At 27.8% G+C, this 27,322-nt stretch overlaps 1 long non-coding RNA gene across 2 annotated transcripts; it reads right to left on the bottom strand.

Moving 5' to 3' along the window:
• Positions 1–5,646: 5,646 nt before the first annotated feature.
• Positions 5,647–26,835, bottom strand: LOC107440552 (uncharacterized). Of its 2 annotated transcripts, XR_015435129.1 has the most exons (6): positions 24,158–26,835; positions 23,898–23,949; positions 21,339–21,426; positions 17,458–17,558; positions 10,650–10,740; positions 5,647–7,632 (listed from the first exon to the last, which is right to left on the bottom strand). It is a non-coding gene; the product is annotated as an uncharacterized LOC107440552 (long non-coding RNA). The 2 variants fall into 2 exon arrangements; XR_015435130.1 differs by lacking the exon at positions 17,458–17,558 and having other exon boundaries at positions 24,158–26,028.
• Positions 26,836–27,322: the final 487 nt, after the last annotated feature.

Below are 27,322 nucleotides of genomic sequence, written 5' to 3'. Positions count from 1 at the left end.
TCCTTATCTTCCTTATTATTTTATGTAGGCATTGCTGATCATGTGGCACACCTCTGTCATATGCATAAGCATACCTGTACCAATTTTCAGGCTCTTCAGTGCACATTTTACATGTTCTGTATTTAACTGGGCCAAGAGTCATTAAAGTTAAATCTTTAGGAATACCCACAATACAAATTAAATCTCATTTCACTAAATTGTTATTCCTACCTTCATTTAGCTCCAAGCCATTGGGCATTTGTATTGCACAGGAGTAGTTTGAGGAACACGAAAGAAAGCACACTCAAACTAGGTCACCCCTCTTACAGACACCCGATTTCTATCCGGTGAACATGTGAGGGAAGAACTTGAAAGATACAGTACCGATGTATCTCGAACGGAAACATCCCTTTCAGAATGCATGGTCTTAGACGGCACAAACAATGATTTAATATTTCTAGGAGCCCAAGCCAAAATCAATAGTACTGAATAAAAGCTAAAAAAAAGTCCAAGAAAGAACTGAATGGGTGAGCTGAGTATTTTGGTTATCCAGAATCTCACTCGCAATGAACTCCTTCCCTGGTATTCCTCTCATAAAGTTACATTTTATCAGATAGTTTAGGATTTCGATGAATTATAGACGGTTTTTACTGCTATGTGTTTCATGCATAATCTTCACTGCAGAAATGCTGCTTATTTTCTACTAAGTAGGGTTATTGATCCCCTAAAACATCTCGTAACATTACATTTTTTTTTCAAAACATAAACTACTCTTTTTTTTTAATTAAAAGAGTAGATACAGGGACTGCCATGAAATAGGACATTCGTGGGAATGGCATGCACTTATTGGTTTTTTGATAAAATGAAATTTCATTTGTTTCAGTTTCTTATGATATTCACTGATTTTTATTTACTAAATGTAAAATTAATTTCATGTAATGTAAAATATTCTTGTTTTTTAAAGTTGGCCAGAAACTAAGAATCCTGTGTGCATTTTTTGGAATTAATTGGGAAAACCTAATCTGTCTTTAAGTATTTATGGCACGATGAAGGGGTTTTATCTTTAGTTCTATTTTTTAAATGTTACTATTATCAAATTATGTTGTAAATAAATTGGACAAAATTTATTTTAGAATAATGCAATTTAAAAGAGTTTCAAGCCGCATACTACGTGAGAAAAAATATGAAATTTTGACAAGTTATTTTAGGAAAAAAAAAACTGTCTACAGATGCCAAATGAAATACATTGTCCTAACCTTAATACGAATTTATTTTGAAATAAGCTTTTGTGACGTAAAGACTTCCGGTTTTCGTTTAGAGCGATTTGACAAATAAATTTAAGAAATTTTGCACATAATTCATAGATAATTTTATATTTAATAATATGCATAATATTTTAAAACATAGATAACAGATTATTTTTCTACCATCAGGGAATTTTGCGAAAAAATTTATACATTGTTAAAAGTTATTAGAGTTTTCTTAAAACTTCCTAACAAATGCTACAATAGTGTTGTATAATATGAATTTTACTCAACCTCCCATTCCATGAACATAGATATTTCCAAGTTACGAGTTTATCGAAGACTGACGGGTGAGTTTTTACTTCTTATTCTGTGTTTTAAACCTCCCATCCTATAAGCGTATAGTTTGTCTAAATAAAGAACTCCCCCACACATTCGTCTGGACCTGTGGCGGTGACTATGGTAACGAGGTATGACTATTTCAAGTAGGGGTGGGGGGTCACTGTTTTGGAGTAGATTCGTAGAGAAAGGGAATCTTTCTTCTGTCTATTTTGTTAGTTCTAGAGTGAAGCTATCCTCCTAAAATGCGCCATTCATGTTTCCATAGCACAAGACGGCCTCAGACTTTATGGCGGTAAGGAATTTTTAGCTTAGACAAACTAAAGATAATTCCTCCTGTTCAAAAATACTCTATAAGCATGGAATTCCTTGTTTCCACCCTAACAATAAGTCAATTTAGGAGTTTGGTTGCATTTTATCCCATATTCCCTGTTTGTCTTGTCTCTTTCAAAGCTGAATATTTCCCAAAACTTTGGAGGATGAGTTCTGCAAGTTAAGGCACTATAAGACTAAGACTCATGCTTCCACATCTTATTCTGTGCTTTATGCCACCCACCCCTTGAACATAAATATTTCAGACTGTTCAATAAGACTGCACTAACACGCGACTGCTTGCTTCCTCTCTATCACTACGACAGTTTAGAAGTAATGTTGCATTTATCCCATTTTCCATGTTTAGTTTCATTACCATGCAAGAATCGCTCAAAACAGAACAAGGAATAAAATACAACCAAAATCCAAAACACTTAATAGAAAGGAGGAAACATTCACATTAAAAGAACAAAAATATCAAACACTCAAAATGTAAAGGAAAAAACCCACTCAGAATATGGAATAGAATGAAACCAAAGTCCTAAACAGTCTCAGTAATAACACAAAGGGTACAACTCACAAGGAATAGACAATCATTCAAAACATACGAAAAAAATCAACCTAGAATACTGAATAAAATTAAACCAAAACCCAAAACCGTCTTATCAAAAGAGGAAACATTCATACATTAGGGAAAGCAATATGAAGCATTTAAGATGCATGAAAAAACACGAAACATTTAAAATGTATAGGGAAAAAAATACAATAATGGAATAAAATGCAACCAAAACCGTCTCATCAGAAGGGGAGACATTCATACACGAGGGATAGAAATATGAAGCATTTAAAATGCATGGAATAAAAAAATACGAAGCATTGAAAATGTATGGAAAAAATACAAAATATTCAAAATGTATGGAAAAAATGTGAAACATTGAAAATCTATGGAAAAAAATATGGAACATTGAAAATGCATGGAAAAAATATACGAAACATTGAAAATGTATGGAAAAAATGCGAAACATTGAAAATGCATGGAAAAAATATACGAAACATTGAAAATGCATGGAAAAAATATATAAAACATTGAAAATGTATGGAAAAAAATATGAAACATTGAAAATGTATGGAAAAAAATACGAAACATTGAAAATGTATGGAAAAATATACGAAACATTGAAAATGTATGGAAAAAAAATGCAAAACATTGAAAATGCCTGGAAAAAAATACGAAACATTGAAAATGTATGGAAAAAAATATGAAACATTGAAAATGCATGGAAAAAAATACGAAACATTGAAAATGCATGGAAAAATATACAAAACATTGAAAATGTATGGAAAAATATACAAAACATTGAAAATGTATGGAAAAATATACAAAACATTGAAAATGTATGGAAAAAATGTGAAACATTGAAAATGCATGGAAAAAATATACGAAACATTGAAAATGTATGGATAAAAAACGAAACATTGAAAATTTATGGAAAAAATAAGAAACATTGAAAATGTATGGAAAAAATAAGAAACAGTGAAAATGTACGGACAAAAATACGAAACAATGAAAATGAACGGACAAAAATACGAAAAAATGAAAATTTATGGAAAAAATACGAAATATTCAAAATGTATGAAAAAAATACGAAATATTCAAAACGTATGCAAAAAGTAAGATATATTTAAAATGTAAGGACAAAACACGAAATGTTCAAAATGTATGGACAAAACATGAAACTGTCAAAACGCATGAAAAAAATACAAATTGTTCCAGGTGTATTAAGAAAATACGAAAATGGAAGGCTGGAAACATTCACACTCAAGGACTAGAAATACAAAACAATCAAAATGTAAGAGAAAAAATAAGACAGAAAATTGGATTATGGAATACAATGCAACCAAAATTCTAAACTATCTCAGTGGGAGCATTGATACACAGGTGATTCAAAGTAGGAAACATCCCAAATTGCATGAAAAAACATTCAATACAGAATCTGAGATAAAATACAACCAAAATCCTAAACTGTCTCAGTAGAAGAGTGGAAACATTCATACCCAAAAGATAGAAAATACGAAACATTCAAAATCTATAGAAAAAAAAAAACACTCGACACAGATTATGGAATAAAGGGCAACCAAAATTCTAAATGATCTCATGGTGGAAACATTTAAACTTAATGGATATAAGAATACAAAACAATCAAAATGCATGGTAATGAAACTAAACATGGAAAATGGGATAAATGCAACATTACTTCTAAACTGTCTTAGTGATAGAGAGGAAGCAAGCAGTCGCGTGTTAGTGCAGTCTCATTGAACAGTCTGAAATATTTATGTTCAAGGGGTGGGTGGCATAAAGCACAGAATAAGATGTGGAAGCATGAGTCTTAGTCTTATAGTGCCTTAACTTGCAGAACTCATCCTCCAAAGTTTTGGGAAATATTCAGCTTTGAAAGAGACAAGACAAACAGGGAATATGGGATAAAATGCAACCAAACTCCTAAATTGACTTATTGGTAGGGTGGAAACAAGGAATTCCATGCTTATAGAGTATTTTTGAACAGGTGGAATTATCTATAGTTTGTCTAAGCTAAAAATTCCTTACCGCCATAAAGTCTGAGGCCGTCTTGTGCTATGGAAACATGAATGGTGCATTTTAGGAGGATAGCTTCACTCTAGAACTAACAAAATAGACAGAAGAAAGATTCCCTTTCTCTGCGAATCTACTCCAAAACAGTGACCCCCCCACCCCTACTTGAAATAGTCATACCTCGTTACCATAGTCACCGCCACAGGTCCAGACGAATGTGTGGGGGAGTTCTTTATTTAGACAAACTCTATGTTTATGGGACGGGAAGTTTAAAACACAGAATAAGATGTAAAAACTCACCGGTTAGTCTTTGAAAAACCCGTAACTTTTAAAATATTTAACACTGAAAGAGACATGACAAAAACAAGGATTTCAAAAACAGTTACACACAATAGGTAGGAGAAAACCATTGATTTCAGTTTATAGATTGTAAAAATTGCATGCTTGAGAAATAAATATTAAATTTTTCTAAATTTTAGATGCAAAGATTTTGTAGCATTTGTAAAGTTAAGAAAACTTTCAACATTATTTCTTAATCTTATTATTTTAGTTGTTTATTCGAAATATATTCAGTTAATAAAATTCATTCTTGCTTACTTCTCTACTTTAGAAAAATATTATAGTGAAACTCTAATGAAAATTTAGTTTTACTTAATTCTCTTAAGTAATAACTTTAAACGAATAAAAAAACAACTTTTTCCTAATTGTTAGAGAATTAGAAAGTAATAATAATAATAAAAAACTTTGAAAGAAGATTTTAAGTAGCTTTTAGCAGTTTTTGCTTCTGATTCTTTTTAGGTAGTGAATTTTTTTTCTTTTTATAAATATCGAAAATTTTAAACACTCAATTAAAAAAAATTAGATTAAAATTTAAAATCTCTGTCTTGTGTCTCATGCAAAAGCTAAATACAAAATGCATTTTAGATTTAAAATAATTTTATTTTTGAAATGACGACCAAAGCAACGAACAATTTGCAATAATTTTATGAATATAATTATTTTATATCTAATGTATTCCAAACCTATCGCAAAACAATCAATCAATATTAAAGTCTATTCAATGTTACTGCAGGTTGAATTGAACTAGTCTAAAAATGTTTATACTAATCAAAAATCAATTTGAATGAGATTTTTCTATTTAATTAACTTCTTTAATTTAGCTTCAAGTTAAGTAATATGTTATTTTATAGATAGGTTGAGAATAATTTAGGCCATGGTTAACTGTCTATTGATATAGTGGCATGTGCATTGTTGTGGCAATTTTTGTGGAATAAAGCTAAAAATTTCAACAAGCTATGTATATTTTTCCTTTATTTTAAAAAATAATATTGAATTTACTTTATTATTTGAGATGGTAAAAGGTGATTGGAAATTTCAAATAATTGGCAGTTGGTTTAAGAATTTCATATCAAATATGCCTTCAATGCCAACAATGAAACAAGACTGCACACAGATTTTTTTTTACTTCTTAACCAACTCTAAAAGCACAGGAACTTTGTTGTTATGTATGAAAAAATTAAAATAACTTTTACAATTAAAATATTTCCTACAAATGAAAACTACAAAATTTAGAAAAAATGGGATTTTGTCAAAAAACCATTAAGAGTGTGTCATTTCCTGGCATACCCCATATGGTTTTCCGAATACCCCCCTCCCTATCAACCTCCCATCTCCTGAAACTGCGATGGACATCCGTCGAAAATTAAAAAATTCCTTAACATAGTGTTTTATAATTTTAGTCCAAATGTTTTACTGTTAAAATACTTACACATTTTTAAAACATATACCCAAGATTGGGAAAAAATGATTAGAATTCGGAGTACACATAAGATATATATATATATGGAGTAAGATAACAGCATTAATAATTATTGTTGGAGTTGAGTCTAAATTATATGTGCATCGCCTTCATCCTTTAAACAGTGGCAATTCAAATTGACATGGGCTTTTTGATATATTGAATAATTGATTGTTTCATTATGAAAACTGGCATCGTGGATGGAATGTTAGGTCATCAGGATTTCAAGGTACTGTGTCTTCCAAGTGCATCACACACACATTCAACTAGATAGGGATCAAGTGACTGGAGAAGGGGAGACCTGAGAAAAGTAGCGATCCCTCGCACTCTTCAAACCGATCATGTGCAACACCAGCACTAGGGCATGGTGTGTCTTCTTGTTGGATGTCATCGCCCATCGACCGAAATCATGCACAAATCAGGAAGAAACAGTTCAGTGACAATAGGCTGGAATGCTTTTGTATTCATATGTTGATTAACATGAATCAGACAAGTTGATCAACATGAATCATTCTTATAATTCATTTCTTGTGCTATGTGCCCTTTCTAATTCAAATAGCATCGTTCATTTGTTGAAAAATTGATTTGTTCATTTGTTGTTTCTTAATATTTTTTGTCCATTTCATCCTTCAACTTTTTTTCCCTTTAACTGCTCGTCTTAACAACTGAGCGAAGTTCACCAGCAAATTATGTTCACTTAAGACTGTCACTTAAATGGAAGCAAAATTCGGTTTTTTGACGATGGTTTGCAGATTTACTAGGAAAATTCTACATGAGTTGTATATATAAGCAAAGTATTTGCTAAAAACAACCCTTGATTTTGCCCACATCGAGGATTAGCTCTCTTGGGCTGAATGTTCTAGTGAAAGTCAAAGTTCATTTTTAAAAAGCTGAGAAAACTTCAGTGAAAACTTTATAATTCTGCTAACACTAAAATATTTCAGCAGGCAGGTTTCCAGGAAATTATACTATTTTAAATCCTAAGGAAAGTTTAAATTAATTTTAGAACTTTGCGTTTAACCCCGGGATAACTGCAACAAATAATTAATCTTACTCTCTTTTTAAAGAGGAAAATAGTGCATAAGCGATTTTTATTTACTGTCATTATGCTTTTTCCCTTTGTTCGTAAATTAAAATTCGAACTAAAACCTGTGCATGAACTTATTAATTTTAGTCTTATAAAGCTAGATTACAATATAGCCATTTAATAAAATTGTTATTACAAGCTGTTTTACAATAAAATTACTTATTTACTAGATTAATACTTTTTTTCAAATTCAAGAACACATAATTGGTATCAAATAATTGCAAAATAATTGGACAAAAAGAAACAAACTTGTTCCAGTGGCATCAAAAAACTTGGAAGACCACTGAAAAAATAAAATATTTTTAGTTATAATAAAAGACCAAGAAATAAATTTTAAAGTAATTAAAAGATTATGAAAAAAAATTTTTGTAGTAAAATCTTTTCGAGTCTTTTCATGTCATTCAATTTATTCAAGCATTTTTTGAGAAGATAAGAGCTCTCAAATAAAAAGATAAAAGAATATAAAGAGAAATTTTTTTCTGAGACAAACTAATTGTTTTTCAATGATTATTCCAACTGTTTAGCATTTGAGCTAGACCAAATCTACAAGACCGTAAAATGACAACAAAAAAAAAAAAAATAAATAAATAAACAAGAGGACCTTTTCTCACAATTCTTAACCAGTGGCCAACTTCAATATTGTTAATTTTTTGTACAGATTAACATTTTAACGCTTTACTATAAGAAACTCCTTTGTATTATGATTTTTAGTTTTTAAAAACTATCAGTCCAGCTTTTTAAAAAAGCAAACTTACAGAAAACTTTCATAAAAACTAATATATTTTTTTAAGTTGATTTAGATCATTACTTTTTTTTTCCTTCAAAAAATTTTATAACTAAGGATTTTCTTTTTATATATATCTTCAATGAGAAGTGCTTTTGCTCTGTTTCAGAATTGAAATAATTTAATGCTTAATACAGGGATTTACATAAAATGAGTGACAGCATTCTGCATGCCATAGAGTGAGACGCAACAAGGTTACCATTACTTTAAGTCTAATATTAATCTTTTAATAGTAATCAGTTGCAGTTTAATACAAAAAACATTTCAGGCAAAGTTCCTTGTTTTAAACTAATTGATTTTTTTAAAAAACTTTTATGACTTTTTAAAAGAAAAATCACCAGATTTAAAAATTTACAAAGCATTTTAATACGTGAACCATAGTTTCCAAAAGTGGAATAAATCTATTTCGAGCAAATAAAAAGTTTATTTAAATTCTTCCGATCAAATTATAGTGTTAAAAAATAACCCAAATTGATTTATCTTTCCCATACTTTTAAAGTTATTCAAACTTTAACCCTTAAAAACCTTAGACTTATACCACTTTCAAAAATAATGACACATGTAATCGCTAGAATGTTTTTTAAATTGATTATTATTCTTTAAATGTATTTTATTATAAGCTTATTGCTATATTAATAAATTTTAATTAGCAAGTATGTCATTTTAAAAATCTTATAATTCATTTGGATTTTTCAGAATACAAATGAAGAAAGTGGAAATGTAATGTAGTTTCTTTACACATACATCATCTGTAAGGAATAGTTATTTAATATGGACTACTTTTTTCAATAAACATTATAGAAAGGAACATGCTATTTATTCCTAGCTCTAAAATACAATCTTCACAATTTATTGCAAATATATTAAAAAGAATTTTTAAAAAGGAATAATCCTATTATGGCATAAAGTAGGTGTTTAAAGAAATTCACATTGTTTTTTTCTTATTGTCTGACTTTTTTTAAGTGGCTAAGTTATTCCACGTTGAAATATTTATAACTCTGCAAATAAGATATATTTGTTATAACTTTAATGTTAGTTAAAAGTAAAAAAACTATTAAAGAAAATGGTGAAATAAATTTTGATTCATTTGAGCGTCTTTTTCGGTTGTTAATACATTTTTAATCCATATTTATTAATTTTTACATATTTGCATTTACAATGTATTAAGTCAGTTTTTTAATGCAGTATTAGTTTCAATATAGAATTGTTATGATTTATTTATAACAACAGTTTATCTGTAATTACTTCTTTTGAAATTTAACTACTTATTAAATGAAAGTTTTCAATTAAAAAAAAATTTTTTTTAAATAAAAAGTACAATTTAAATAAAATAAATAGATTATTTTTATTACCAAAAAAAATATCCCCAACCCTGATTTCAAGAATGAGCTAGCATAGTTTAGGGTAATTCTTAGGAATCATTCGCTAATTTCATTCCAGTTTCGTATTTAGCTATTACATTCTTTAAAATGATGTAAAAATTTGCATTTTTTTTTGAATTTTGAGAATTTTTAAATAAAACAATAAAAATAAATATTCATGAAAATTTATCTTTTGCATTGAATCATCATTGGAAAAACTAATTAATTAATAGAAAAAAATGTTTTCAATTTCAATAAGTTCTCGAGATATTGCGAAATATGAAGAAAGTATAATTGGCATTAAGAGAATGCCATAGCAAGGGAGAAATTTTTCTTCATAAATTTTCTTTGACATCCATGACTAATTTAATCTTTAAAGTACAGAGAAAGTGAGTTCAGTCTAACCTGGATTAAGTCATGAAGTTTCGAATGCTGAAAAGAAATTCTCAAAATATCATAATGAAAATAAAGGAGAAGATAACTTAGAATTACAAAATGGAGAAATTCTCTTCCAAAAATTTGTTTGTATTTTTATATTTTGAACTTTTTTTAGAAATTGAAACTTCATAGATTGCTCTAGGTTTCCCAGAGCACATTCTTTCGATCGTTTAAATTTTAAATTAGTAATGGAAAGAAAGGAATTTATGACGAAAAGTTTCTTCTCTGGTATGGCGTCCTCTGAAGAGATCCAAAATTATGAACGCTCTTTTGACCAAACTCTTTGGATGCAACTTTTAAGATTGTGGCTACCTCCATTTCATATTTTGAGGGTCAAGAATTCAAGATGGGGAAAAAAAGGCATGTTTATTTAGAGAAAGTAATTTTTTGTGCCTTATTTTGTAACTTAAAATATAGTCTGCCACCCTGAATGATTAAATTTAAGTCCTAGTATGTTATTTTATTTATTATTATTTTAGATTTTGCATTATCAAAAAACAAACTGATTTACATCAGAAATCAGCATTGTTACTTTTGAGAGAAACTGTTCTGGCAAAACTGGAATGTTTTGTGTACTTTCAAAAACATAAGATTCAGAATTAAATTACCTAAACTACATTTTATACATTCACGAAAAAGGAAATCTAAAAATATTTCTTAAAAGTGATAAAATTCTCAGCTACAATTAAAATTATTGATAAAATTTATCATACTTACTATATAAATGGTAGCAATTTTTCAGGAATTCAAACAAATTTGTGGCTTCCTAGTAATTATCACGAGTAGATGACACCTTTATCGATATGATCTACAAAAGAAAAAAAGTTCACATGTAAATATATAAACACTAAATCGGAGATAAAAAATTTAGAAAATCTAATACATTCAAAATTAAATTTGTCAGGATATGTTAAATTTGGACGGTTTCACAAGGAGGATTAATGAACACAACTAAAATAACGTGATGAATTAATCATAAATAAAATCCTTTTTTATGATTAAAATCAGAATTTTAGAGGGGAAAAAAAACAAGAAAAAAGAAAAACTAGGATAAAATTTTTTAAAAAAAATAAGCAAATAAATTAAATAAATAAATAAAATAAAACAGGTAAACTTTATACCTTTCCCAGATAGTTACACACATATCAAAATATAAGAAATAATTTTTTAAAACATTAAGTATAAAATATTTTAAACAATGATCAGTAAAATCTCAGTTCAAAGTGAAATCGAGTAATTTTTTTAAATAATTCTGTAAAAAAATTAAGATTTGCATAAAAATATTTAAGAAATATGACTGGATCAAATAAAGTTATTATCATATTAAAAAAAAATCTTGAAATTCAGTTACTTAATTGAATTACATTGTGGCAGACCCAAGCTCAAAATTATAATTTAATCATTTCAAGAGTTTTCAGATATCAGCAATCCTTCAGTAACAGCCAATATTATTCAAACAACCTTCTGTTTAGGAGCACGTGACATAACTTATAGTTTTGCTGATATACCATCAGTTCTGATATAAAAAAAGCAATTTTTATACTCTTACAGAAATTATGTCAATAACTGTGGCAACATTATTTTAGCATTTCCTTTTCAACTTTCTGAATTTCAACATTTGTGCCAAAGATTCAAGCATTTATCTCTTGTATCATTAAGTTTTTCCCAAGTTTTTACCGTGAATAGATGAAAACTTTCTATCTTCCAAGAATGTGAATAATAAGAAAAATCATTAAAATCTTTAAAGGAACGAAACATAATTCAGATTTAAAACTTAATCTAAAATTAAAACAGCAATCATTTCATATGTTATGGAATTATGAAGAAGAGAAAAAAATAGACAAACTCTTAAAGAAGCTTATTTTTAATCTGACAACAAAAACCTTATGCAGTAGACCTATATAGAAACAATACTAAGGATTAATTCGATGTGAAAATTAAAGCTTTAAAAAATCTGAGGTTTATAATTATAATACTTACAAACCATTCTTTCACAAACAACCTTATACTTCGATTGTTCTCACTGCAAGGTTCAATAAAAAATATGAGCAAATAAATAAAATTAAAAAAAATAGAAAAGAGATCAAATTCTAAAAAAACTAATTTTTACCATAACAAGAAACACTGTACAAACTAAGGTAAACAACGTTAAAGAGCACAAAAATATTATAAATGCAGACAGCTGTTTCGGATGCTCAAAGGGCAACCTTCATCAGTGCAACAGTCCTGTTTGACTACTACATTGAGGATTTAGAAACCTGAGGCTTATAACTATATTGCCTAAAAGCCTTTCTTTCAGTAGAAACTTATCTTTCTATAGTTCTGACAGCAAAAGTTAAAAGAATGAACAAACAAATCAAAAAGGGAAAACAGTTTAAATCTAACAGAAGTTTTTTTTACTAAACAAGAAACAATGTGCAGTGGACCTAAATGGAAACAATACCAGTGACTAGTTTTATGTAAAAATTAAAGCTTTTTAAAATATGTACCTTTTAAATATAACACGTAAAGGCCTTTCTTTCACTAAGAAACTTATTTTTTATTTGTTCTCACTGAAAAAGTCAAGAAAATCAATGAACAAGCAAATCAAAAGAGTGGAACTCAAACAGAAACAGATTTCTACTGCAACAACAATAAACATTGTGCAGTGGTCCTACATGGAATTAACAATAAGGATTAATTTGAATTAAAAATTAAACCTTCAGAAAATCTTTGGCTTATAATATTGCCTTAAAGCTTTTCTTTACTTAAAAATTTTATTTCACAATTATACTATTGCAAGAGTCAAATAAAACAATTAACCAAGAAATAAAAAAAATGGAAAAGAGCTGAAACTATAAAAGAAACTTATTTTCACTATAACAACAAGTACTAAAACGATGAGCAAATATGAAAACAATATTATGAACTAATTTGATGCAAAAATTAAAGATTTAGAAAATCTGAGGCTTATAACTATATTGCCTAAAATCCTTTCTTTAAAAAAGCAGTTTCGTTTTCAATTATTCTGACTGTAAGGTTTGATTAAAAGAATAAATAAGCAAACAAAAAAAGGGAAATGAGTTAAACTCAAACAGAAACTTATTTTTGCCATAGCAACAAGAAATATTAGGCAGCGCACCAATATGGAAACTATTTTAAGGACTAGTTTTATGTAAAAGTTAAAGCTTTAGATAATCTAGGGCTTATAACGGTAATGGGCAAAAGCCTTTCTTTTAAATCTCAAAAAAAGATAAGCAAAAATCATTTAAAAACAAGAAACAAGCAAATACAATTATGGAAAGAGAGTTGAAATTCTAATACAAACTTATTTTTACTATAACAATAGTGCACTAGGGCCTATACAATTGTGCATTGCACCTATATGTAAACAATACTAAGGATAAACTTTCTTTAAAAAATCTAAGGCATGTAATTATGATTCCTAAAAACCTTTCTTTCAGTAAGAAATTTATCTCTCAATTGTACTGACTTCAAGAGTCAATTAAAAATGTGAACAAATAAATAAAAATAAAATTACAACGATATGAAACTAACAAAAACTAATTTTTGCCATAGAGAGGAACAATGTGCTGTGAACCTATATGGAAACAATGCTAATAAATTGTTCGATTTAAAAATTAAAGCTTCAGAAAATCTGTAGCTTATAATTATACTGTCTAAAAACCTTTCTTTCACTAAAAAATTTTTCCTTCAATTTTTTTTGACTGTAACAGACAATTAAAAGAATAAAAAACAAATCGAAAAATTGAAAAGAGTTGAAACTCAAACATAAACTTATTTCTATTGTAAAACCAATACACATTATGCAGTGGACCCTATATGGAAACAATGCTAAGGACGAGTATGATGCAAACATTAATGTATAATCTGAATACATTAATGTAAAAATCTGAGGCTCATTATTAGAGTCCCTAAATGCCTTTATTTCACCAGAAACTTCAGATTGTAAGAGTCAATTATAACAAAGAACAAACCAATAAAAAATAGAAAAGAGTGTAAACTTTAATGGAAACTTATTTTTACTGTAACAACAAGAAACATTGAGCAGTGGTCCTACATGGAAACACTCAGGATTAATTTGAGTTAATTAAACTTTTAGAAAATCTAAGGTTTATTATAATATTGCCTAAAACCTTTCTTCCACTAAAAATTTTATCTTTCAATCGTACTGCCTGCATGAGTTATTTAAAACAGTAAACAAGCAAAAAAAAAAATTGAAACTAACAGAAACTTTTTTCCCTATAACAACAAAAAACAGGGAGTAGTGGAACTATAATTATATTAAAATATTAAGAATTAGTTTGATGTAAAGGTTATAGCTTTAGAATTACTGAAGCCTATAATTATATTCCCCAAAACTCCTTTCTTCCACCTTTCAACTTATCTTTCAAACATTCCGGTTGCAAGAGTCAGTTAAAACAGTTAAGAAACAAATAAAAAAAATGGAAAACAGTTGAAACTCAGAGAGAAACTTATTTTTACTATAGCAGCAGGAAACATTGTGCAGTGTACCTATATGAAAACAATACTAAGGACTAGTTTAAGGAAAAATTAAAACTTTGGAAACTATGAAGCTTGTAATTACATTGCCTAAAACCTTTCTCTTCTTTTTCTACCTAGTAACTATAATACAAATGTTATGACTACAAAAGTTAAAAGAATGAAGAAACAAATCAAAAAATGACGAAAAAGAAAATTATTTTTATTAACCAAGAAACTATGTGCAAAGGACCTAAATGGAAACAATTATATGCATTAGTTCAAAGTTAAAGCTTTAGAAAATCAGAGGGTCATAATTATATTATTTAAAAGACATACTTATAATGATTATGGCCAAAAGCCTTTCTTTCAAGAAAAACTAATCTTTCAATTTTACTGACTGCTAAGGTCATTAAAAGAAGAAACAAACAAAAACACTTATTTTTAATATAACAACATTTGGGTATTGCACCTACATGGAAACAATACTAAGGATAAATTTGATATCAAAGTTCAAGCTTTAAAAATTCTGAGGCTTATGATTATAATGCTTAAAAGCCTCTCTTTCACTAAGGAACTTATCTTTCAATTGTTCTGACTGAAAGAGTCAATTAAAAATATGAACAAATAAATACAAAAAATGTAATAGAGTTGAAACTCTAACAATAACTAAATTTTACCATGACAAGGAACATGTGCTGTAGACCTACATTAAAACAATACTAAGAAATTATTCGGTGCAAATTTTAAAGCTTTGGAAAATCTGAAGCATATAATTATACTGTCAAAAAACCTTTCTTTCATTACGAAGCTTATCTTTCGATTTTTTTGACTGCAAGGGGCAATTAAAAGAATAAAAGAAAATAATTTAAAAGAGATTAAACTCTGACAGAAACTCATTTTTACTATAACAATATGAAACATTGTTCAGTGGAATTATACCGAAACTATTCTAAGGACTAGTTCGATGTAAATATTAAAGCTTTCGAAAATGTGAGGCTTATAACTATATTGCTTAAAAGCGTATCTTTGATTAAGCAGTTTATCTTACAATTATTCTGTCTGCAAGATTCATTTAAAAGAGTAATTAAGCAAAGAAAAAATGGAAAAGAGTTGAAACTCCAACAAAAATTAATTTTTATTATAACAAGAAACATTTTACAGTGGACCCAAATCGAAACAATACTAAGGATGAGTTTGATATAAACTTTAGAAATCTGAAGCTTATAATTTGATTGTCTAAAAGCTTCATTTGTTCTCTTTGCAAGAGTCAAGTAAAACAATTAACAAACAAATGAAAAAGTGGAAAGGAGTTGAAACTCTTGTAGAAACCTATTTTTAATGTAACAAGAAACACTGTGAAGTAGAACTAGATGAAAAAAATACTAAGTATTAGTTTGATGTTAAAATTAAAACTTTAGAAAATATGAGGCTCATAATTAGATTGCCGAAGATTCCTTTTTCTAATTAAAAACTTATCTTTCAATTGGTCTGATTGCAAGAGTCAGATAAATCAATAAACCAATAAATAAATAAAAATTAAATAAGCATACCTGCCAACTTTCACTCCTTCCGAGAATGGATTTTCAGAGTGGTTGTAAAACAATAAACGAAAAACAATCTGACTCAAAAATATATTTATATTTTGATCGCGTTGAAATTCGCTTGCGCAAGGATTATTATACTTTCATATATTTATTGCAATTATTTATACGTAGTGGTAGTCAAACTCATTTATAATTATCATTATAATTTAAAAAGTTAATTGGAATAACCTGTGTATTGCTATCACTTTAAATATGAAAATAAAATCTTCCGGAAAATCCGGAAGAGTTGGCAGGTATGAATAAGTTGAACTCTAACAGAAACTTTACTATAACAAGAAACAATATTTAGCGAACCTATATGGAAGATAATGTTTGATGTAAATATTAAGGCTGTAGAAAATCTGAGGCTTATAATTATATTGCTTAAAAGACTTTCATTCACCAAGAAGCTTATTTCAATTAGTCTTACTGCAAGAATCAATTGAAAAAATAAACAAACAAATAAGAAAATGGAAAAGAGGTGAAACTCTAACTAAAACTTATTTTTGCCCTAACAACAAGAAATACTTGGTAGGGCACCCTAATAGAAACAATGCTAAGGATTAGTAAAATGTATGAGTTAAAGCTTTAGAAGATATGAGGTTTATAATTGTAATTACCGAAAGCTTTCTTTCATTAAGAAACTTATCTTTCAATTATACTGACTGCAAGAGTCAATTAAAAGAATAAAGTAAATAAAATTCTTTAAAAGAGTTGGAACAAACAGAAACTTATTTTTACTTTAACAACAAGAAATATTGGACAGTGTAACTAAATGAAAACAATACTGAAGACGAGTATGATGTAGAAATCAAAGCCTTAGAAGATATGAGGATTATAATTATATTGGGTAAAACCTTTCCATTCTTTTTCCACCTAGAAACTTATCTTTCGATTGTTCTGTCTGCAAAAGTCAATTAAAAGAATGATCAAACCAATAAAAAATTGAAATGAGTTGAAAATCTAACAAACTTATTTCTATTTTATTTATATTATTTTTTTATTGATATTCTCAGCACACACACACACATCCTTAGTTTTAGAGTCTCACTCTTATGATACTAATCTGAATACTATAATTTTATGATTACCAAAGAATCTCGGTCAAATGGGAATCTCATGACAGCATGAACGTTTTTACTGATTTTGGTTAATAGTTATGTACGTTAAAAGAATGAAATAATAATTTTATGATAAGTTTTTTGTTTGGGAAGATTCTGCTGCTGTGGATTTAAGCAAGAGATTTGCACTAATTTCGCAGAAATTAAAATTATTTTTCCTCTTTAAAACACAGTTGTACTACATTTTAATTCAGAATTAAGTGTTAAAACACAGTTCAGAATTAAATGAACCAAACTACATTTTATGCATTTGTCAAAAAAAGAAAACCTGTAAAAAGATAAGTCATAAAATTTTCAGCTACAATTGAAACTGTTGATAAAATTTATTGTACTTACGATATAAACGGTAGTAATTTTTCAGTAATTCAAACTAACTCTATGACTAACAAAAAGTTATCAGGAGTTGATGACACCCTTGCTATATAAATCGATATGATCTACAAAGGAAAAAAAAGTTTATATGTAAAAATATAAACACTAAATGGGTGATAAAAAATTTCCAAAAACTAAAAAATCTATTACTAAATTTGTCAGGATATGATTATTTAGGATGGTTTCACAAGGAAGACTAATGACTAAACTAAGTTAATGTGAAGAATTAATCATAAACGAAATCATGCTTTATAATTAAAAACAGGATTTTAGAAGAGAAAAGAAAACACGAGAGAAAAAAAAAAGAAAAACTAAGATAAAATTTTTCGAAAGAAATAAACAGATAAACAAACAAATAAAATAAATAAAAAATAAATGAAAAATAAGCAAAATAAATGAATAAAATAAAAACAGGATAACTTTTAGTACGGTATACATGTCCCAGATATTTTTTAAATGGAGTAGACGAAAGCTTAAAAACTTGTTGAGCTCGAGTAATATTGACAAATATTTGCAAAAAATAATAAACTATATTATTTTTTATTTCAGAATAGCTTTGCTTAAAACAGCAAATTTCAATAGTTTAGGGTATAATTTTATTAGTTAAGTAGTGCACGAGCCAAGTTTGAGACCATTTCATGGTACTTCTACTTTAAAAATATAACCAGTTTCAATTTGTTAATATACCATCATACCAATATATATTTAAATTTGTAACAGCCATAATCAAGAAATTTTAAAATAATTTTTCAATAATCTTGTAATGGCAAAGATAAGTTTCAACCAGTATGATGCAATATGCACACACTAGCTTTTACAAAAGTAATATATATTAAAAAATATTTAATAATGGAATAAATTAATATAGCATATTTCATATAGTTTTTTTTATTTAAAACTTTTTAAGCGTGAATAGTTATTAAATAGTTTAAAGGTTAAAGTGAGCAACCTAGTTCCATTTGGTTCAGAGACAAATTTTGCTCAAATTTGCTGAAACCCCATTTCTAGTTCTTTTGCTTTCATTGACATCACTTTCAGGTTATCTCAACTTTTGTATATCAATAAGAGATTGGCTCTTAGTTTACTTTCATAAACATATCGTATAAAAAAAAGAATCTAAAACTAAGAGGAATACCCAATTGTAAAAAGTTGTCATTTTACATCCTATCACTAGACACACATATAAATAAATTTTTTTTCAAAACAATAATAGGAAGAATAAAATATTTTCAGCATTAATTAGTAAAATCTCAGTTCAAAGTGAAATTGAGTAAATATAGTGGTAAATCTGATACCCTAGCTCAAAATTATAAATCAATCAGATCAAGAATCTTCAGTTATCCTTCAGTAACAATTTTATTCAAATAACCTTACACGTAAGAGCAAGGGTCATATAATGTATAGTTTTGCTGATATAACACTACTTCAAATTTTATTTTGTGATATAAGTAAAAAAAAAAAATTTACACTACCACAGAAATTATGTAAATAACTGTGGTGACATTTATTTTGGCAGGTCAGTTCAAAGTGAAATTAAGTAAATATAGTGGTAGATATCATGATACCCTAGCTCAAAATTATAAATCAATCAGATCAAGAATCTTCAGTTATCCTTCAGTAACAACTAATTTTATTCAAATAACCTTATACTAAAGAGCAAGGGTCATATAATGTATAGTTTTGCTGATATAACACTACTTCTGATTTTATTTTGTGATATAAGTAAAAAAAAAAATTACACTACCACAGAAATTATGTAAATAACTGTGGTGACATTTATTTTGGCAGGTCGTACTTCCTTTTCATCTTTCTGAATTTAAACAGTTGTGTCAAAGATTCAAGCATTTTTGTTTTGTATTATTCATGTTTTCGCAAGTTTTTAAGCATGAACAGATTAAAACATTCTATCTTCAAAGAGTGTGAATACTAAAAAAAAATTCATTAAAACTTTCAAACGAACTAAACATAATTCAGATTTAAAACATCATCAAAAACAGCAATCATTATATATGACATGGAATTATGAAGGAGATTAAAAATAAATAGGTAAACTCTAAAGTCAACTCTAGAGTCAAGTAAAACAATTAACAAACAAACGAAAAAAATGGAAAAGAGTTGAAAGTTTGACTCTAACAAAAACTTATTTTTAACATAACAAGAAACATTGTGCCGTGAAACTAGATTGAAACAATACTAATTACTAAGTTTGATGTAAAATTTATAGCTTTAAAAAATATGAGACTTATAATTTGATTGCCTAAGACCTATATTTTTTTTCCACCTAGAAACTTATCTTTCAATTGGTCTGATTGCAAGAGTCAGATAAATCAAAAAAACAATAAATTAAAAAAATTTAAAAGAGTTGAACTCTGAAGCAAACTTATTTTTACTATGAGAAGAAACAATATTAAGGGGATCTATATGGAAATAATACTAAGAAATTGTTTGATGCAAAAATTAAAGCTTCAGAAAAGCTGAGGCTTATAATTATATTGCTTAAGAGCCTTTATTATATTACTTTATTACTGAAAGCCTAGAAATTTTATCTTTTAATAGTTTTGACTGCAGGAGTCAATTAAAAGAATAAAAAAACAATTAAAAAAATGGGAAAAAGTTGAAACTCGAACATAAACTTACTTCTACTAAGCAAGAAAGATTGTGCGAAGGACCTATATGGAAACAATACTAAAGATTATTTTGATGTAAAAAATTCAAACTTTAGAAAATATGAGGCTTAAAATTATATTGCCTAAAAGCCTTTCTATCATTTTCCACCTAGAAACTTATGTTTCAAATGTTCTAACCGCAAGAGTCAATTAAAACAAAGAACAAACAAATAAAAAAATGGGAAACAGTTGAATTTCTAAGAGACTTATTTTAACTACAGAAACAAGAACATTATGCAGTGGACCTATATGGAAACAATATAAAGGATGAGAATGATATAAACATTAAAGATTAAGAAATCTGAGGCTTATAATTAGATTTCCTAAATGCCAATGCGTTCATTAGAAATTTATCTTTAATTTGTTCAGACTTCAAGAATCAATTAAAAGAAAAAACAAATAAAAAAATTTAAAAGAGTTTAAACTAACAGAAACTTGTTTTTACCTTAACAAGAAATATTGGGCAGTGAACCTAAATGGAAACAATACTAAGGATAAATTTAATATTAACGGTAAAGCAATCGAAAATTTGAGACAAACAAGCATAATGTCTAAATGTCTTTCTTTCTCTAAGAAAGTTATTTTTCAATTGTTCTGATTGCAAGAGTCAATTAAAACAATGAACAAACCAATAAAAAAAGGAAAGAGGTGAAACTGTAAGATAAACTTATTTTTACTTTAAAAACAAACATTGTGCCGTAAACCTTAATGGAAACAATACTGAGGATTATATTGATGCAAAAATTAATGCTTCGGAAAATCTAAGGCATAGTTATAATGCCTAAATGGCTTTCTTTTGCTAAAAACTTATCTTTCAAATGTTCTTATTGCAAATGTTAATTAAAAGAATGAACAAACCAATCAAAAAATGGAAAAGAGTTGAAAATCTAACATAAACTTATTTCTGTTTCTAAACTTATTCCTATTATTTCTATTTCTATTTTAGTTTTTATATTATCAAAACTAAACTGATTTGCATCCGAATTCCGCACCGTTTTACTTTTAAGAGAAACTTTTCTGCAGAAACTTCCCAGTTTCTTTCCAATACATAAGATTCTGTGTTAAATTAATTAAACAACATTTTATACATTCACAAAAAAGATGACCTATAAAAATGATATGTTAAAAGTGATAAAAATTTCATCAATTAAAAATGTTGATATAATTGATCATACTTACGATATAAATGGTAGTAAATTTTCAGGAATCAAAACTAACTGCGGCTTTCTTGAAATCAGGAATAGATGACAACTTTGTAATATTAAATCTATGCGATAAACAAAAAAAAATTTTCATATGTAAAAAAATAAACACTAAATCAAAGCCAAAAAATTTTCAAAACTAATAAATCTATATTCAAATTTGAAAAGATTTGTTAAATTAGGATGATTTTACAAGGAGGGCTATTAACCACAACTAAGTTGACATGAAAAATTAATCATAAACAAAATCTTAATTTATTATTATAAACAGGATTTTGGCTTATTTTTTCAGGCTCAACCAAAGAAAAATTAGGATAAAATGTAAAGAAAAAAATTCTTAAAATAAAATAAAAAATAAACACATCAAGAAATAAATTAATAAAATAAAACCTGATAATTTTTGGTACAGTATACATGTACTAGATAGTATTTAAAAAGAGCAAACAACAAAATAAAAACTTGTTGTACTCTAGTATAATGAAGGCACATATTTGCAAAAAATAATATATTTGCAAATATATGAAATTGAAACATATGTAGTTATTATACATAAAAAATAATATATAATAAGTATATTTGTTTTAATTTCAGAATAACTTAGCTGAGAGCAACAAGTCTGAATAGTTTACAGTTCAATTTTTTTGTTAAGTACTGAACAAGTAAAGTTTGAGATCCTTTCATGGTACTGCTACTTTAAAAAAATTTTCAGTTTCAATTTGTTAAGATTCCATAATACCAATGTATATTTAAAATTTGTAACAAACATAATTAACTAATTTTAAAGTTATGTTTCAATGATTTTGTAAAGACAAAGATAGGTTTCAACCAGTATCAAGAAAACACACACACTACCTTTTAAAAAAGTAATATATATTAAAAAATATTTAATAATGAAATGAATTAATATAACATATTTCATATGGTTTTTTTATTTAAAAAAATTTCAAAATTTTTTAAGTGTGCTGATTATTGAATAGTTCAAAGGTTAAAGTGTACAATCTTGTTTAGCGACAAATTTTGTTCTGCTGATATAAAAAGAATCAATTTTTACACTTTTACAGAAACTATTTAATTATATTGGTTTTATATGGACATTATTTTGGTAGGCCGTATTTTCTATTCAAATTTCTGAATTTTAACATTTGCTTCGAAGATTCAAATCTTCTTCTCTTTTTTCGTATCATTCACGTTTTTGCAATTTTTCACCATGAGTAGACAAACTGATTCCCTCTTCAATGAAAGTGAGTAATAGAAAAATTTATAAAGATTTTAGTTTTTTAAAAGGGCTAAAAATAATTCAGACTAAAAACAAAATTTAAAGTCAGAAGAGCTATCAGTGGATTTGATATAAAATTACAAAAAAAAAAAAAAAAAAAAAAAAAAAAAAAAAAAAAAATTATTTATGCTGATGAAGCTGTGCAATTCACAGTACAGATTCAATTTCTTTTAAAAATTGTACTAATGAAGAAATAAAATTAAAATGTTTGAAAATCATAATAAAAAATGAACACAATAAAGCTCCTTCAATATAAAAAAATGAACCTCTATTAATAATAATCTTAGAAATAAACTATTTTTCGTATCAAATTACATCAAATAAATTTAATAATTGTAATTCTAAATTTGGAAAAAGAAATAAAGGAAACAAAAGATTAAATTTCTGGAGCTCTAATGAATATCAACAGCAAGGTCAAACAATGGAGTACACAGGTATGTAAATACCAGAGCCAAATGTTTCTAGTACATGCTTTTGAAAGAAGGATTAAAATAATGGAAGGAGGAGGCAAAAAAAAGAAACTTATTTATTTTCATAGTTTAAATTAAATTTCATGTATGGTAGCAGAATCTTTCATTTGTAGAAACTCATTTATTTCAAACCAAAATGTCTTCAATTTTCCTAAATGTAAAAGTATTTAAATTTCAAGACTAAAAGCTTAATTTTAAATTCTGAAAGACTCTCTATAACATATTTAGTTTAAAAAAATATTTAAAAACTTAATATCCTGAGAAATGTGTATTAATAATTTGGAAACAGATTTAAGATTGGTATTCTTATTAGTCGTCAATTAGATGCCTCCTCTGTCAGAGACAATTACCCTTTCTTTGCATGCTAATGAGATTATAATAATTATTCAGAATGTTTAAAGTAGTGTTCCTCTAAAGATATTCTTTTTATAAATCTAGCAATTAGATCTAGAAATAAAGTCTTAAAAATATGATTTTTTAGAAAAGTTATTGTATATAAAAAAAATGTTTCTTCCAAATTTGTTATTTAAAATATCTGTTTAAGAATAGTAAAATTTTTATAAATTATAGTTTAAAATTATTATTAACAATAATAAAATTATTATTAACAATAATTAGTACATTAAGAAATTGATAGTAAAATTAATGATTAAAAACTAATCTTTGGATGAAGTTATTTTTTGAAAAATCAGTTTTATAATGCGTGCAAAAACATTTTGATTCACAAAGAAATATAAAAAAAAGGTGAAAAAAGTGAAATAACCATTAAAAGATTTAGGTTGAAACTTACTTTTGACAGCTTTTAAGTAAACTATTTGGAGCCCTATTCTTCAGATTGCAGCCTGTAGAAAAATATGATTTTAGAAATTAAATTATAGATAGCATTAGCTAGTAAGAATATTTGATTCTACATTTACAGTTTAATCTTAGAACACTGAAAAATTATGTGTGATCTATAAATCAAAAGTTATAGAGGGCTTTTAATGAGCTTTACAATTAGCTTTTCTTTGCTCATTGAATTCCATTAGAACTTCAATGAAACTGACTTACCATTAACGTGATCAATAATCATCACCATCAAGATTTCTCTTATGTCAGTATGAGGTATAAGGCTTGTCCTCCAACGATTGCGGTCAAAAACAGCCAAGCTCATCTCTTTCACCAACTATCATTCGTCACCATGTTATTTTCTGACTTTCTCGCTTTCTTCGTCCTTCCTGCATCCATGTGAGAGCAGCACCAATAAATTCAGTAGCCGGTATTCGCAGTATGTGTCCCATTCAAATCCATCTTCGATATTTCATCTTTTTCAGTAATGGGTCTCGTTTTGGCTCCTGGGTACAGCACTCTGTCCATAACACACACTAAATAAAATGTTTTTCATTTCATTGATTTCAAGCAATTGATCTAATTTGAACTCAATTAACCAAACAGGAGCAGCTTTGAATCAAATTATTAACTGCAGCTCCAGTAAGATGAATACTTTGATGCACATATTAATACAGCTGGTGCTTACAGGATAGTTATAATAACCAGTGTTGGTGGAAAATGTCGAAAAAAAGATTTGATGGCATTTAACTAAAAAGAGGTTTTGTCTTCTTGTAAAATATTCATTAAAAACTGCATGACCTCTGCTTTGTATCTTTAGATCCCTGCATAAAAAAAGAAGGCACTTTACGCACATTTCTCTGCTGATACTTGGAAGTTAAAATGGAATCCAAGATTTTTCAGGCAGAAGAAACTGTTTAAACCAATCCATACCAGTCAGCTGAATGGCACATAAAGATTTTTTGAGATAATGAATTGTGCAAAAGGGTCAACACATAGTCCTTTGAATTTTTATCTTTAGATGATAAGTCTCTATACACCTCCACTAAATGGCAAAAGGATTTTTCACCATTCTTGTCAACATTAGTCCTCCATTTTCTTATTGTCAGCAAAAGACGCCACAAGTTTTAAATTGCCCATGCAGTTTGGATGGCATGAAAAACACATTTTCTTTCAAAAGTAATTGATAATATTGTTAGACCACAGTGCTGGATACTCAATTTTCTTCAAGATAAGCAAACAGTACAACTGATAATTCTATGAATTTTTATCTTCTGATGATGGTCTTTATATACCTCCACTAAATGGCAAAAGGATTTTTCACCATTCTTGTCAACATTAGTCCTCCATTTTCTTATTGTCAGCAAAAGATGCCACAAGTTTTAAATTGCCCATACAGCTTGGATAGAACAAAAAAAAAGCATTTTCTTTCAAAAGTAATTGATAATATTGTTAGACCACAGTGCTGGATACTCAATTTTCTTCAAGATAAGCAAACAGTACAACTGATAATTCTATGAATTTTTATCTTCCGATGATGGTCTTTATACACCTCCACTAAATGGCAAAGGGATTTTTCACCATTCGTATCAATATTAGTCCTCCATTTTCTTATTGACAGCAAAAGATGCCACAAGTTTCAAATTGCCCATGCAGTTTGGATGGAATGAATAAAACACTTTCCTTCAAAAGTAATTGGTAATATTGTGAGACCACGTTAGTGTGGTGCTGGATACTCAATTTTCTTCAAGATAAGCAAACAGTACAACTGATAATTTTATGAATTTTTATCTTCCGATGATGGTCTTTATACACCTCCACTAAATGGCAAAGGGATTTTTCACCATTCGTATCAATATTAGTCCTCCATTTTCTTATTGACAGCAAAAGATGCCACGAGTTTCAAATTGCCCATGCAGTTTGGATGGAATGAATAAAACACTTTCCTTCAAAAGTAATTGGTAATATTGTGAGACCACGTTAGTGTGGTGCTGGATACTCAATTTTCTTCAAAATAAGCAAACAGTACAACTGATAATTTTATGAATTTTTATCTTCCGATGATGGTCTTTATACACCTCCACTAAATGGCAAAGGGATTTTTCACCATTCGTATCAATATTAGTCCTCCATTTTCTTATTGACAGCAAAAGATGCCACGAGTTTCAAATTGCCCATGCAGTTTGGATGGAATGAATAAAACACTTTCCTTCAAAAGTAATTGGTAATATTGTGAGACCACGTTAGTGTGGTGCTGGATACTCAATTTTCTTCAAGATAAGCAAACAGTACAACTGATAATTTTATGAATTTTTATCTTCCGATGATGGTCTTTATACACCTCCACTAAATGGCAAAGGGATTTTTCACCATTCTTGGCAACATTATTCCTCCATTTTCTTATTGACAGCAAAAGATGCCACGAGTTTCAAATTGCCCATGCAGTTTGGATGGAATGAATAAAACACTTTCCTTCAAAAGTAATTGGTAATATTGTGAGACCACGTTAGTGTGGTGCTGGATACTCAATTTTCTTCAAGATAAGCAAACAGTACAACTGATAATTTTATGAATTTTTATCTTCCGATGATGGTCTTTATACACCTCCACTAAATGGCAAAAGGATTTTTCACCATTCTTGGCAACATTATTCCTCCATTTTCTTATTGTCAGCAAAAGACGCCACGAGTTTTAAATTGCCCATACAGTTTGGATAGAACGGAAAAAAAACATTTTCTTTCAAAATTAATTTATAATACTGTTAGACCACGGTGCTGGATACTCAATTTTCTTCAAGATAAGCAAACGGTACAACTGATAATTCTATGAATTTTTATCTTCTGATGATGATCGTTATACACCTCCACTAAATGGCAAAAGGATTTTTCACCATTCCTATCAACATTAGTTTTCCATTTTCTTATTGTCAGCAAAAGACGCCACGAGCAAAAATATGTTTCTTGACCCTATGAAAAAAATAAATATGTATTTAAGTTTCAAGAAATAAAAAGGAAAGATAATTAATTAAAACAATTTATATACCAAGGGCTGAAAATTTTTATACGACATTGTTTTTTTTGCTAAATTTGTTGAGCTAATACGAGAATATAGTATTGTCAAATTTCCATAACATTGTTCTGCCTACAATTACATATTATGATATATTGAAAACAACGGAAGCTAATCTTATTATATTGTTTTTAAGCTGTATTAATCAATTCATTCTATTCTTCTCTATTAAAACCCAATATTCTTCTGTATATATAACATTTAATGTTCTTAATTTTTAAAAAAATAAATTTCCAACTTGAAATATTTTTAAAAAAAAATTTTCGTGTAGCCAATGGTGAAGAAAGTAACTTCACTCATGTACATAAAACAATTATG

The sequence above is a fragment of the Parasteatoda tepidariorum genome, chromosome 7, assembly GCF_982258835.1.
Source record: "Parasteatoda tepidariorum strain Cologne lab strain chromosome 7, Ptep-v5.0, whole genome shotgun sequence".
NCBI lineage: Eukaryota > Metazoa > Arthropoda > Arachnida > Araneae > Theridiidae > Parasteatoda > Parasteatoda tepidariorum.
The sequence above is the reverse complement of the archived record's forward strand: the minus strand, read 5'-3'. Positions and strand labels throughout refer to the sequence as shown.